Source organism: Strongylocentrotus purpuratus, unplaced genomic scaffold, assembly GCF_000002235.5.
Source record: "Strongylocentrotus purpuratus isolate Spur 01 unplaced genomic scaffold, Spur_5.0 spur5_scaffold_19, whole genome shotgun sequence".
Classification (NCBI taxonomy): domain Eukaryota; kingdom Metazoa; phylum Echinodermata; class Echinoidea; order Camarodonta; family Strongylocentrotidae; genus Strongylocentrotus; species Strongylocentrotus purpuratus.
Window position 1 is genome coordinate 21,273,899 of NW_022145604.1, and position 12,248 is coordinate 21,286,146.

Sequence of the window (12,248 nt, forward strand, 5' to 3'; positions counted from 1 at the left end):
GCTTCTGTGGCGCAATTGGTTAGCGCGTTCGGCTGTTAACCGAAAAGTTGGTGGTTCAAGCCCACCCAGGAACGTTAGTCCTTTTTTAATGCAATATTAGCCTTTTAAAATGTTTTTTTTTACACATTCTTTTAATTCATATTTTGTCCAAATTATTAGTTTGATTTTTTTTTCTTCCTCAAATGAAGAAAGAAAGAAGAAAGGACAAACAGGAAGATGGATTGTTAATCTTAGATAATACATTGCGTACCTAAATGTTTTGAAGCTCGAACATCATGTCGTAAAACTATTAAAATAGTTTTTATCACACGATATTCGTGCTTGTTTTCTAGGATTCGGGAAAACATATAAAACATGTCTACTCTGAACTTGATCATTACTCTCTCGTTACCAGAAAAAAATAACTGAATCGTTGCTTTTTGCCACAATTTAACTTTCTAAATGTGAAGATGGGTAAAAGAGGGAGCGTTGGTGGTATAGTGGTTAGCATAGTTGCCTTCCAAGCAATTGACCCGGGTTCGATTCCCGGCCAACGCAATGAATTTTGTTATTATTCAAATTTGTTTTTGTTGTTGTAATTTTATCTCATTTTGGTACGTTCTTCCGTAACTGTAAAAAGAAAAAAGTAACTGTGACCTTCATATTGTTTTTTTTGATAATTATTTTCTTTTTTGTATTGGTATATATTTAAAAGCCGTTGTTGATTCATAAAAACAACATTTAAGGGAGCGGTTCTTTACATGATTGAACCAAAGTAGAAAGCACTACCTTATTTCGCCTTGAAAGAATTACAGGTAGTTTCAAAGCCAACTATATTTACTGTATAACGAAGCTTCTGTGGCGCAATTGGTTAGCGCGTTCGGCTGTTAACCGAAAGGTTGGTGGTTCAAGCCCACCCAGGAGCGTTAATCCCTTTTTTATGCAATATTAGCCTTTTAAAATGTTTTTTTTTACACATGTTATCATTCTCTTAATTCATATTTTGTCCAAATTTTTATTTTTATTTTTTTCTTCCCCCCTCCATTGAAGAAAGAAAGAAGAAAGGACAAACAGGAAAATGGATTGTTAATCCCAGATAATACATTGCGTACCTAAATGTTTTGAAGCTCGAACATCATGTCATAAAACTATTAAAATAGTTTTCATTACACGATGATCGTGTTTGTTTTCTAGGGTTTGGGAAAACATATAAAACATGTCTACTCTGAACTTGATCTTTACTCTCGCTTTACAAGAAAAAAATAACCGAATCGTTGCTTGTTGCCACAATTTAATTTTCTAAATGTGAAGGTAGGTAAAAGAGGGAGCGTTGGTGGTATAGTGGTTAGCATAGTTGCCTTCCAAGCAATTGACCCGGGTTCGATTCCCGGCCAACGCAGTTCATTTTGTTATTATTTAAATCTCTTGTTTGTTGTAATTTTATCTTATTTTGGTACGTTCTTCCGTAACTGAAAAGTAACTGTGACCTTCATATTATTTTTTTGATAATTATTTTCTTTTTTGTATTGATGTATATTTAAAAGCCGTTGTTGATTCATAAAAACAACATTTAAGGGAACGGCTGTTTACATGATTAAACCAAAGTAGAAAGCACTACCTATATTTCGCCTTGAAACAATTACAGGTAGTTTCAAAGCCAACTATATTAAATGTATAACGAAGCTTCTGTGGCGCAATTGGTTAGCGCGTTCGGCTGTTAACCGAAAGGTTGGTGGTTCAAGCCCACCCAGGAGCGTTAATCCTTTTTTTATGCGATATTAGCCTTTTTAAATGTTTTTTTACACATGTTATCATTCTCTTAATTCATATTTTGTCCAAACTATTTTTTTGATTTTTTTTCTTCTCCCCTCAATTGAAGAAAGAAAGAAGAAAGGACAAACAGGAAGATAGATTGTTAATCCTAGATAATACATTGCGTACCTAAATGTTTTGAAACGCGAACATCATGTAATTAAAACGATTAAAATAGTTTTCATTACACGATGTTCGTGTTTGTTTTCTAGGATTCAGGAAAACATTTAAAACATGTCTACTCTGAACTTGATCATTTCTCTTTCGTTACCGGAACAATTAACCGAATCGTTGCTTGTTGCCACAATTTAATGTTCTAAATGTGAAGGTGGGTAAAAGAGGGAGCGTTGGTGGTATAGTGGTTAGCATAGTTGCCTTCCAAGCAATTGACCCGGGTTCGATTCCCGGCCAACGCAATGAATTTTGTTATTATTCAAATTTGTTTTTGTTGTTGTAATTTTATCTTATTTTGGTACGTTCTTCCGTAACTGTAAAAAGAAAAAAGTAACTGTGACCTTCATATTATTTTTTTGATAATTAGTTTCTTTTTTGTATTGGTGTATTTTTAAAAGCCGTTGTTGATTCATAAAAACAACATTTAAGGGAACGGTTGTTTACAAAGCACTACCTATATTTCGCCTTGAAACAATTACAGGTAGTTTCAAAGCCAACTATATTGAATGTATAACGAAGCTTCTGTGGCGCAATTGGTTAGCGCGTTCGGCTGTTAACCGAAAGGTTGGTGGTTCAAGCCCACCCAGGAGCGTTACTCCTTTTTTTAATGCAATATTAGCTTTTTAAATTTTTTTTTTACACATTCTTTTAATTCATATTTTGTCCAAATTATTAGTTTGATTTTTTTTTCTTCCTCAAATGAAGAAAGAAAGAAGAAAGGACAAACAGGAAGATAGATTGTTAATCCTAGATAATACATTGCGTACCTAAATGTTTTGTAGCTCGAACATCATGTCATGAAAACTATTAGAATAATTATCATAACATGATGTTCATATTTGTTTTCTAGGATTCGGAAAACATATAAAACATGTCTACTCTGAACTTGATCATTACTCTCTCTTTACCAGAAAAAATAACCGAATCGTTGCTTTTTGCCACAATTTAACTTTCTAAATCTGAAGGTGGGTAAAAGAAGGAGCGTTGGTGGTATAGTGGTTAGCATAGTTGCCTTCCAAGCAATTGACCCGGGTTCGTTTCCCGGCCAACGCAATGAATTTTGTTATTATTCAAATTTGTTTTTGTTGTTGTAATTTTATCTTATTTTGGTACGTTCTGCCGTTAATGTAAAAAGAAAAAAGTAACTGTGACCTTCGTATTATTTTTTTGATAATTATTATTATTTTTATTTTTTTTGTATTGGTGTATATTTAAAAGCCGTTGTTGATTCATAAAAACAACATTTAAGGGAACGGTTGTTTACATGATTGAACCAAAGTACAAAGCACTCCCTACATTTCGCCTTGAAACAATTACAGGTAGTTTCAAAGCCAACTATATTGAATGTATAACGAAGCTTCTGTGGCGCAATTGGTTAGCGCGTTCGGCTGTTAACCGAAAGGTTGGTGGTTCAAGCCCACCCACAGGAGCGTTACTCTTTTTTAAATGCAATATTAGCCTTTTAAAATGTTTTTTTTTACACATGTTATCATTCGTTTAATTCATATTTTGTCCAAATTATTATTTTTTTTTGTCTTCCTCAAATGAAGAAGGAAAGAAGAAAGGACAAACAGGAAAATGGATTGTTAATCTTAGATAATACATTGCGTACCTAAATGTTTTGAAACTCGAACATCATGTCATGAAAACTATTGAAATAGTTTTTATCACACGATATTCGTGCTTGTTTTCTAGGATTCGGGAAAACATATGAAACATGTCTACTCTGAACTTGATCATTACTCTCTCGTTACCAGAAAAAAAATAACCGAATCGTTGCTTTTTGCCACAATTTAACTTTCTAAATGTGAAGGTGGGTGAAAGAGGGAGCGTTGGTGGTATAGTGGTTAGCATAGTTGCCTTCCAAGCAATTGACCCCGGGTTCGATTCCCGGCCAACGCAATGAATTTTGTTATTATTTAAATCTTTTTTTTGTTGTAATTTTATCTTATTTTGGTACGTTTTTCCGTAACTGAAAAGTAACTGTGACCTTCATATTATTTTTTGATAATTTTTTTTTTCGTATTGGTGTATATTTAAAACCCGTTGTTGATTCATAAATACAACATTTAAGGGAACGGTTGTTTACATGATTGAACCAAAGTACAATGCACTACGTATATTTTGCCTTGAAACAATTACAGTTAGTTTCAAAGCCAACTATATTGAATATATAACGAAGCTTCTGTGGCGCAATTGGTTAGCGCGTTCGGCTGTTAACCGAAAGGTTGGTGGTTCAAGCCCACCCAGGAGCGTTACTCTTTTTTAAATGCAATATTAGCCTTTTAAAATGTTTTTTTTTACACATGTTATCATTCTCTTAATTCATATTTTGTTCAAATTATTTTTTTTGATTTTTTTTTTCTTCCCCCCTCAATTGAAGAAAAAATAGAAAAAACTATATTGTATGTATAACGAAGCTTCTGTGGCGCAATTGGTTAGCGCGTTCGGCTGTTAACCGAAAGGTTGGTGGTTCAAGCCCACCCAGGAGCGTTAGTCCTTTTTTAATGCAATATTAGCCTTTTAATTTTTTATTTTTTTTACACATGTTATCATTCTCTTAATTCATATTTTGTCCAAATTATCTTTTTTGATTTTTTTTTTCTTCCCCCCTCAATTGAAGAAAAAATAGAAAAAAGGACAAACAGGAAAATGGATTGTTAATCCTAGATAATACATTGCGTACGTAAATAATTTAAAGCTCGAACATCATGTTATGAAAACTATTTAAATAATTTTCATTACACGATGTTCGTGTTTGTTTTCTAGGATTCGGGAAAACATATAAAACATGTCTACTTTGAACTTGATCTTTAACTCTCGCTTTTCCAGAAAAAATAACCGAATCGTTGCTTTTTGCCACAATTTAACTTTCTAAATGTGAAGGTGGGTGAAAGAGGGAGCGTTGGTGGTATAGTGGTTAGCATAGTTGCCTTCCAAGCAATTGACCCCGGGTTCGTTTCCCGGCCAACGCAATGAATTTTGTTATTATTTAAATCTTTTTTGTTGTTGTAATTTTATCTTATTTTGGTACGTTTTTCCGTAACTGAAAAGTAACTGTGACCTTCATATTATTTTTTGATAATTTTTTTTTTTCGTATTGGTGTATATTTAAAACCCGTTGTTGATTCATAAAAACAACATTTAAGGGAACGGTTGTATACATGATTGAACCAAAGTACAAAGCACTACGTATATTTTGCCTTGAAACAATTACAGTTAGTTTCAAAGCCAACTATATTGAATATATAACGAAGCTTCTGTGGCGCAATTGGTTAGCGCGTTCGGCTGTTAACCGAAAGGTTGGTGGTTCAAGCCCACCCAGGAGCGTTACTCTTTTTTAAATGCAATATTAGCCTTTTAAAATGTTTTTTTTTACACATGTTATCATTCTCTTAATTCATATTTTGTTCAAATTATTCTTTTGATTTTTTTGCTTCCCCCCTCAAATGAAGAAAGAAAGAAATAAGGACAAACAGGAAGATGGATTGTTAATCCTAGATAATACATTGCGTACCTAAATGTTTTGCAGCTCGAACATCATGTCATGAAAACTATTTAAATATTTTTCATTACACGATGATCGTGTTTGTTTTCTAGGGTTCGGGAAAACATATTAAACATGTTTACTCTAAACTTGATCTTTACTCTCGCTTTTCCAAAAAAAAATAACCGAATCGTTGCTTGTTGCCACAATTAAATGTTTTAAATGTGAAGGTGTGTAAAAGAGGGAGCGTTGGTGGTATAGTGGTCAGCATAGTTGCCTTCCAAGCAATTGACCCGGGTTCGATTCCCGGCCAACGCAATTCATTTTGTTATTATTTAAATCTCCTTTTTGTTGTAATTTTATCTTATTTTGGTACGTTCTTCCGTAGCTGAAAAAAGAAAAAGTAACTGTGACCTTCATATTATTTTTTGATTTTTTTTTTTCGTATTGGTGTATATTTAAAACCCGTTGTTGATTCATTTAAAACAACATTTAAGGGAACGGTTGTTTACATGATTGAATTAAAGTAGAAAGCACTACCTATATTTCGCCTTGAAAGAATTACAGGTAGTTTGAAAGCCAACTATATTGAATATATAACGAAGCTTCTGTGGCGCAATTGGTTAGCGCGTTCGGCTGTTAACCGAAAGGTTGGTGGTTCAAGCCCACCCAGGAGCGTTAGTCCTTTTTTTAATGCAATATTAGCCTTTTAAAATGTTTTTTTTTACACATGTTATCATTCTCTTAATTCATATTTTGTCCAAATTATTTTTTTGATTTTTTCTTCCCCCCTCAATTGAAGAAAGAAAGAAGAAAGGACAAACAGGAAAATGGATTGTTAATCCTAGATAATACATTGCGTACTTACATGTTTTGAAGCTCGAACATTATGTCATGAAAACTATTAAAATAGTTTTCATTACACGATGTTCGTGTTTGTTTTCTAGGGTTCAGGAAAACATTTAAAACATGTCTACTCTCAACTTGATCTTTACTCTCGCTTTTCCAAAAAAAAATAACCGAATCGTTGCTTGTTGCCACCATTAAATGTTCTAAATGTGAAGGTGGGTAAAAGAGGGAGCGTTGGTGGTATAGTGGTTAGCATAGTTGCCTTCCAAGCAATTGACCCGGGTTCGATTCCCGGCCAACGCAATGAATTTTGTTATTATTTAAATCTCTTGTTTGTTGTAATTTTATCTTATTTTGGTACGTTCTTCCGTAACTGAAAAGTAACTGTGACCTTCATATTATTTTTTTGATAATTATGTTCTTTTTTGAATTGGGGTATATTTAAAGCCCGTTGTTGATTCATAAAAACAACATTTAAGGGAACGGTTGTATACATGATTGAACCAAAGTTGAAAGCACTACCTATATTTCGCCTTGAAAGAATTACAGGTAGTTTAAAAGCTAACTATATTGAATATATAACGAAGCTTCTGTGGCGCAATTGGTTAGCGCGTTCGGCTGTTACCCGAAAGGTTGGTGGTTCAAGCCCACCCAGGAGCGTTAGTCCTTTTTTTAATGCAATATTAGCCTTTTAAAATGTTTTTTTTTACACATGTTATCATTCTTTTAATTCATGTTTTGTCCAAATTATTTTTTTGATTTTTTTCTTCCCCCCTTAATTGAAGAAAGAAAGAAGAAAGGACAAACAGGAAAATAGATTGATAATCCTAGATAATACATTGCGTACCTAAATGTTTTGAAACTCGAACATTATGTCATGAAAATTCTAGGGTTCGGGAAAACATATAAAACATGTCTACTCTGAACTTGATCTTTACTCTCGCTTTACCAGAAAAAAATAACCGAATCGTTGCTTGTTGCCACAATTTAATTTTCTAAATGTGAAGGTAGGTAAAAGAGGAAGCGTTGGTGGTAAAGTGGTTAGCATAGTTGCCTTCCAAGCAATTGACCCGGGTTCGATTCCCGTCCAACGCAATTCATTTTGTTATTATTTAAATCTCTTTTTTGTTGTAATTTTATCTTATTTTGGTACGTTCTTCCATAACTTAAAAGAGAAAAAAGTAACTGTGACCTTCATGTTATTTTTTGATAATTATTTTCTTTTTTGTATTGGTGTATATTTAAAAGCTGTTGTTGATTCATAAAAACAACATTTAAGTGAACGGTTGTTTACATGATTGAACCAAAGAAGAAAGCTCTACCTATATTTCGCCTTGAAACAATTTACAGGTAGTTTCAACGCCAACTATATTAAATGTACATATAACGAAGCTTCTGTGGCGCAATTGGTTAGCGCGTTCGGCTGTTAACCGAAAGGTTGGTGGTTCAAGCCCACCCAGGAGCGTTTATCCTTTTTTTATGCGATATTAGCCTTTTAAAATGTTTTTTTTTAAACATGTTATCATTCTCTTAATTCATATTTTGTCCAAATTATTTTTTTGATTTGTTTCTTCCCCCCTCAATTGAAGAAAGAAAGAAAAAAGGACAAACAGGAAAATGGATTGTTAATCCTAGATAATACATTGCGTACCTAAATGTTTTGAAACTCGAACATTATGTCATGAAAATTCTAGGGTTCGGGAAAACATATAAAACATGTCTACTCTGAACTTGATCTTTACTCTCGCTTTACCAGAAAAAAATAACCGAATCGTTGCTTGTTGCCACAATTTAATTTTCTAAATGTGAAGGTAGGTAAAAGAGGGAGCGTTGGTGGTATAGTGGTTAGCATAGTTGCCTTCCAAGCAATTGACCCGGGTTCGATTCCCGGCCAACGCAATTCATTTTGTTATTATTTAAATTTGTTTTTGTTGCTGTAATTTTATCTTATTTTGTTACGTTCTTCCGTAACTGAAAAAAGAAAAAAGTAACTGTGACCTTCATATTGTTTTTTTGATAATTTTTTTTTTTCTCGTATTGGTGTATATTTAAAACCCGTTGTTGATTCATAAAAACAACATTTAAGGGAACGGTTGTATACATGATTGAACCAAAGTACAAAGCACTACGTATATTTTGCCTTGAAACAATTACAGTTAGTTTCAAAGCCAACTATATTGAATATATAACGAAGCTTCTGTGGCGCAATTGGTTAGCGCGTTCGGCTGTTAACCGAAAGGTTGGTGGTTCAAGCCCACCCAGGAGCGTTAGTCCTTTTTTTAATGCGATATTAGCCTTATAAAATGTTTTTTTTTAACACATGTTATCATTCGTTTAATTCATATTTTGTCAAAATTATTGTTTTGATTTTTATTTTTAATGAAGAAAGAAAGAAATAAGGACAAACAGGAAGATGGATGTTAATCCTAGATAATACATTGCGTACCTAAATAATTTGAAGCTCAAACATCATGTCATGAAAACTATTAAAATAATTTTAATTACACGATGTTCGTGTTTGTTTTCTAGGATTCGGGAAAACATTTAAAACATGTATACTCTCAACTTGATCTTTACTCTCGCTTTTCCAGAAAAAATAACCGAATCGTTGCTTGTTGCCACAATTTAACTTTCTAAATGTGAAGGTGGGTAAAAGAGGGAGCGTTGGTGGTATAGTGGTTAGCATAGTTGCCTTCCAAGCAATTGACCCGGGTTCGATTCCCGGCCTACGCAATGGATTTTGTTATTATTTAAATTTGTTTTTGTTGCTGTAATTTTATCTTATTTTGGTACGTTCTTCCGTAACTGAAAAAAGAAAAAAGTAACTGTGACCTTCAAATTGTTTTTTTTTTGATAATTTTTTTTTTCTCGTATCGATGGAAATTTAAAACCCGTTGTTGATGCATAAAAACAACATTTAAGGGACCGGTTGTATACATGATTGAACCAAAGTACAAAGCACTACGTATATTTTGCCTTGAAACAATAACAGTTAGTTTCAAAGCCAACTATATTGAATATATAACGAAGCTTCTGTGGCGCAATTGGTTAGCGCGTTCGGCTGTTAACCGAAAGGTTGGTGGTTCAAGCCCACCCAGGAGCGTTAGTCCTTTTTTAATGCGATATTAGTCTTTTAAAATGTTTTTTTTAACACATGTTATCATTCGTTTAATTCATATTTTGTCAAAATTATTGTTTTGATTTTTTTTTTTAATGAAGAAAGAGAGAAATAAGGACAAACAGGAAGATGGATGTTAATCCTAGATAATACATTGCGTACCTAAATAATTTGAAGTTCGAACATCATGTCATGAAAACTATTAAAATATTTTTCATTACAAGATGTTCGTGTTTGTTTTCTAGGATTCGGGAAAACATTTAAAACATGTCTACTCTGAACTTGATATTTACTCTCGCTTTACCAGAAAAAATAACCGAATCGTTGTTTGTTGCCACAATTTAACTTTCTAAATGTGAAGGTGGGTAAAAGAGGGAGCGTTGGTGGTATAGTGGTTAGCATAGTTGCCTTCCAAGCAATTGACCCGGGTTCGATTCCCGGCCAACGCAAATAATTTTGTTATTATTCAAATTTGTTTTTGTTGTTGTGATCTTATCTTATTTTGGTAATTTCAAAGCCAACTATTTTGAATGTATAACGAAGCTTCTGTGGCGCAATTGGTTAGCCCGTTCGGCTGTTAACCGAAAGGTTGGTGGTTCAAGCTCACCCAGAAGCGTTACTCCTTTTTTATGCAATATTAGCTTTTTAAATATTTTTTTTTACCCATTCTTTTAATTCATATTTTGTCCAAATTATTAGTTTGATTTGTTTTTCTTCCTCAAATGAAGAAAGAAAGAAGAAAGGAAGAACAGGAAAAAGGATTGATAATCCTAGATAATACATTGCGTACTTACATGTTTTGAAGCTCGAACATCACGTAATGAAAATTATTAGAATATTTTTCATTCCACGATGTTGGTGTTTGTTTTCTAGGATTCGGGAAAACATATAAAACACGTCTACTCTGAACTTGATCTTTACTCTCGCTTTTCCAGAAAAAATAACCGAATCGTTGCTTTTTGTCTCAATTTAACTTTCTAAATGTGTAGGTGGGTAAAAGAGGGAGCGTTGGTGGTAAGCAATTGACCCGGGTTCGATTCCCGGCCAACGCAATGAATTTTGTTATTATTCAAATTTTTTGTTGTTGTTGTAATTTCATCTTATTTTGGTACGTTCTTCCGTAACTGTAAAAATAAAAAAGTAACTGTGACCTTCATATTATTTTTTGATTATTATTTTCTTTTTTGTATTGGTGTATATATTTAAAACCCGTTGTTGATTCATAAAAACAACATTTAAGGGAACGGTTGTATACATGATTGAACCAAAGTAGAAAGCACTCCCTATATTTTGCCTTGAAACAATTACAGGTAGTTTCAAAGCCAACTATATTGAATGTATAACGAAGCTTCTGTGGCGAAATTGGTTAGCGCGTTCGGCTGTTAACCGAAAGGTTGGTGGTTCAAGCCCACCCAGGAGTGTTAGTCCTTTTTTTAATGCGATATTAGCCTTTTTAAAATGTTTTTTTTTACACATGTTATCATTCTCTTAATTCATATTTTGTCAAAAATATTTTTTTGATTTTTTTTTTCTCTTTCCTCACATGAAGAAAGAAAGAAGAAAGGACAAACAGGAAGATGCATTGTTAATCCTAGATAATACATTGCGTACTTACATGTTTTGAAACTCGAACATCATGTCATGAAAACTATTAAAATAGTTTTCATTACACGATGTTCATGTTTTTATTCTAGGATTCGAAAAACATATGAAACATGTCTACTCTGAACTTGATAATTACTCTCTCTTTACCAGAAAAAAATAACCGAATCGTTGCTTTTTGCCATAATTTAAGTTTCTAAATGTGAAGGTCGGTAAAAGAGGGAGCGTTGGTGGTATAGTGGTTAGCATAGTTGCCTTCCAAGCAATTGACCCGGGTTTGATTCCCGGCCAACGCATTTTTTTTATTGCACTTGAGCTTATAGCGATAGTTGGAATAAATTTGTTTTTACCTCTTTTCAAGAAGTGACTGTAAGAACACCATTCATAGACAAAAGTTCTTATGTGTTCATAACTTTACTAATCTAAAGATTCATGAAGATTGGTCAAGAAAGATCTGTGAAAATATATTAATTTACTTTATCTATCAAGAAGAAACCATATTGTCACAGTCATTTCATGAAAACGAGGTGAGAAAAATATTTCTACTCTATGCATGCATCATTAACTGTTGCTATTGCCTGGATTACATTTGCTCCGGGCGCCGTATGATAAATTAATCTACGATTTTTCGTAGACATGGTAGGAGGCTACGGGGTACGATGTTTGTGTTTACATTATCTACGAGCAGGGTGCCATATATTGTGTTGGCCCTCGGGGGCAGGCCAGGGCAAATCCGTACAGAGGCTGCTCGGAGATTGTAAGGAAATCGTGCAATTTGAATGCAGTAGCCGTGCAGTCTCCGCAGCCTCCGTACGGAAATCGTACGGAGCCCGTGCAGCTTCCGTGCAAAGATGACTGCTCAATATCACGGATACTGCACGGGCAGCGAGCAGCAATCTTGAGATAGCTGTGCAATGACCGTGCGAATGCCCCACGAGTCTACAATCTCTGTACGATTTTTTTTTGCCCCCATGTTCACCGAAAAATCGTACGTTTGCTGCACAATCAGTACGAGGCCTCCGGGCGATGCCCGTGCGGGGATTGTGCGATGCCACCTACGACATGCATACGGGCTACGGGCTTACAATTGTTTTCAAATTTGTTTAACCTCTCGCGAAACAAAATCGTAAAGGTTGCGGAGCCCGTGAATCCGTACGAAAATCTCACGGTCGCCTCCTGCCTCCGCACAGAGGCCGCACGGAAAAGGGGGTTCGGGCAGGAAACGGG

General features: G+C 34.2%; 28 non-coding genes across 28 annotated transcripts; all 28 read left to right on the forward strand.

Annotated features, from left to right (window-relative positions):
* TRNAN-GUU lies at nt 1-74 on the forward strand. The gene has a single exon. It is a non-coding gene; the product is annotated as a tRNA-Asn (tRNA).
* A 391-nt stretch (nt 75-465) lies between these two features.
* TRNAG-UCC lies at nt 466-537 on the forward strand. Its single transcript has one exon. It is a non-coding gene; the product is annotated as a tRNA-Gly (tRNA).
* A 294-nt stretch (nt 538-831) lies between these two features.
* Nucleotides 832-905, forward strand: TRNAN-GUU. The gene has a single exon. It is a non-coding gene; the product is annotated as a tRNA-Asn (tRNA).
* Nucleotides 906-1,306: 401 nt separating this feature from the next.
* TRNAG-UCC lies at nt 1,307-1,378 on the forward strand. Its single transcript has one exon. It is a non-coding gene; the product is annotated as a tRNA-Gly (tRNA).
* Nucleotides 1,379-1,661: 283 nt separating this feature from the next.
* On the forward strand, nt 1,662-1,735 carry TRNAN-GUU. Its single transcript has one exon. It is a non-coding gene; the product is annotated as a tRNA-Asn (tRNA).
* Nucleotides 1,736-2,135: 400 nt separating this feature from the next.
* TRNAG-UCC lies at nt 2,136-2,207 on the forward strand. The gene has a single exon. It is a non-coding gene; the product is annotated as a tRNA-Gly (tRNA).
* Nucleotides 2,208-2,483: 276 nt separating this feature from the next.
* TRNAN-GUU lies at nt 2,484-2,557 on the forward strand. The gene has a single exon. It is a non-coding gene; the product is annotated as a tRNA-Asn (tRNA).
* Nucleotides 2,558-2,946: 389 nt separating this feature from the next.
* Nucleotides 2,947-3,018, forward strand: TRNAG-UCC. The gene has a single exon. It is a non-coding gene; the product is annotated as a tRNA-Gly (tRNA).
* A 303-nt stretch (nt 3,019-3,321) lies between these two features.
* On the forward strand, nt 3,322-3,397 carry TRNAN-GUU. The gene has a single exon. It is a non-coding gene; the product is annotated as a tRNA-Asn (tRNA).
* Nucleotides 3,398-3,794: 397 nt separating this feature from the next.
* Nucleotides 3,795-3,867, forward strand: TRNAG-UCC. The gene has a single exon. It is a non-coding gene; the product is annotated as a tRNA-Gly (tRNA).
* Nucleotides 3,868-4,146: 279 nt separating this feature from the next.
* Nucleotides 4,147-4,220, forward strand: TRNAN-GUU. Its single transcript has one exon. It is a non-coding gene; the product is annotated as a tRNA-Asn (tRNA).
* Nucleotides 4,221-4,384: 164 nt separating this feature from the next.
* Nucleotides 4,385-4,458, forward strand: TRNAN-GUU. The gene has a single exon. It is a non-coding gene; the product is annotated as a tRNA-Asn (tRNA).
* Nucleotides 4,459-4,867: 409 nt separating this feature from the next.
* TRNAG-UCC lies at nt 4,868-4,940 on the forward strand. Its single transcript has one exon. It is a non-coding gene; the product is annotated as a tRNA-Gly (tRNA).
* A 281-nt stretch (nt 4,941-5,221) lies between these two features.
* TRNAN-GUU lies at nt 5,222-5,295 on the forward strand. Its single transcript has one exon. It is a non-coding gene; the product is annotated as a tRNA-Asn (tRNA).
* A 403-nt stretch (nt 5,296-5,698) lies between these two features.
* Nucleotides 5,699-5,770, forward strand: TRNAG-UCC. Its single transcript has one exon. It is a non-coding gene; the product is annotated as a tRNA-Gly (tRNA).
* Nucleotides 5,771-6,056: 286 nt separating this feature from the next.
* On the forward strand, nt 6,057-6,130 carry TRNAN-GUU. The gene has a single exon. It is a non-coding gene; the product is annotated as a tRNA-Asn (tRNA).
* Nucleotides 6,131-6,532: 402 nt separating this feature from the next.
* Nucleotides 6,533-6,604, forward strand: TRNAG-UCC. The gene has a single exon. It is a non-coding gene; the product is annotated as a tRNA-Gly (tRNA).
* A 283-nt stretch (nt 6,605-6,887) lies between these two features.
* Nucleotides 6,888-6,961, forward strand: TRNAN-GUU. Its single transcript has one exon. It is a non-coding gene; the product is annotated as a tRNA-Asn (tRNA).
* A 363-nt stretch (nt 6,962-7,324) lies between these two features.
* TRNAG-UCC lies at nt 7,325-7,396 on the forward strand. Its single transcript has one exon. It is a non-coding gene; the product is annotated as a tRNA-Gly (tRNA).
* A 296-nt stretch (nt 7,397-7,692) lies between these two features.
* Nucleotides 7,693-7,766, forward strand: TRNAN-GUU. The gene has a single exon. It is a non-coding gene; the product is annotated as a tRNA-Asn (tRNA).
* Nucleotides 7,767-8,128: 362 nt separating this feature from the next.
* TRNAG-UCC lies at nt 8,129-8,200 on the forward strand. The gene has a single exon. It is a non-coding gene; the product is annotated as a tRNA-Gly (tRNA).
* Nucleotides 8,201-8,494: 294 nt separating this feature from the next.
* TRNAN-GUU lies at nt 8,495-8,568 on the forward strand. Its single transcript has one exon. It is a non-coding gene; the product is annotated as a tRNA-Asn (tRNA).
* Nucleotides 8,569-8,962: 394 nt separating this feature from the next.
* Nucleotides 8,963-9,034, forward strand: TRNAG-UCC. The gene has a single exon. It is a non-coding gene; the product is annotated as a tRNA-Gly (tRNA).
* A 296-nt stretch (nt 9,035-9,330) lies between these two features.
* Nucleotides 9,331-9,404, forward strand: TRNAN-GUU. Its single transcript has one exon. It is a non-coding gene; the product is annotated as a tRNA-Asn (tRNA).
* Nucleotides 9,405-9,796: 392 nt separating this feature from the next.
* Nucleotides 9,797-9,868, forward strand: TRNAG-UCC. The gene has a single exon. It is a non-coding gene; the product is annotated as a tRNA-Gly (tRNA).
* Nucleotides 9,869-9,961: 93 nt separating this feature from the next.
* Nucleotides 9,962-10,035, forward strand: TRNAN-GUU. Its single transcript has one exon. It is a non-coding gene; the product is annotated as a tRNA-Asn (tRNA).
* Nucleotides 10,036-10,766: 731 nt separating this feature from the next.
* Nucleotides 10,767-10,840, forward strand: TRNAN-GUU. Its single transcript has one exon. It is a non-coding gene; the product is annotated as a tRNA-Asn (tRNA).
* Nucleotides 10,841-11,245: 405 nt separating this feature from the next.
* Nucleotides 11,246-11,317, forward strand: TRNAG-UCC. The gene has a single exon. It is a non-coding gene; the product is annotated as a tRNA-Gly (tRNA).
* The last annotated feature ends 931 nt before the right edge of the window (nt 11,318-12,248 follow it).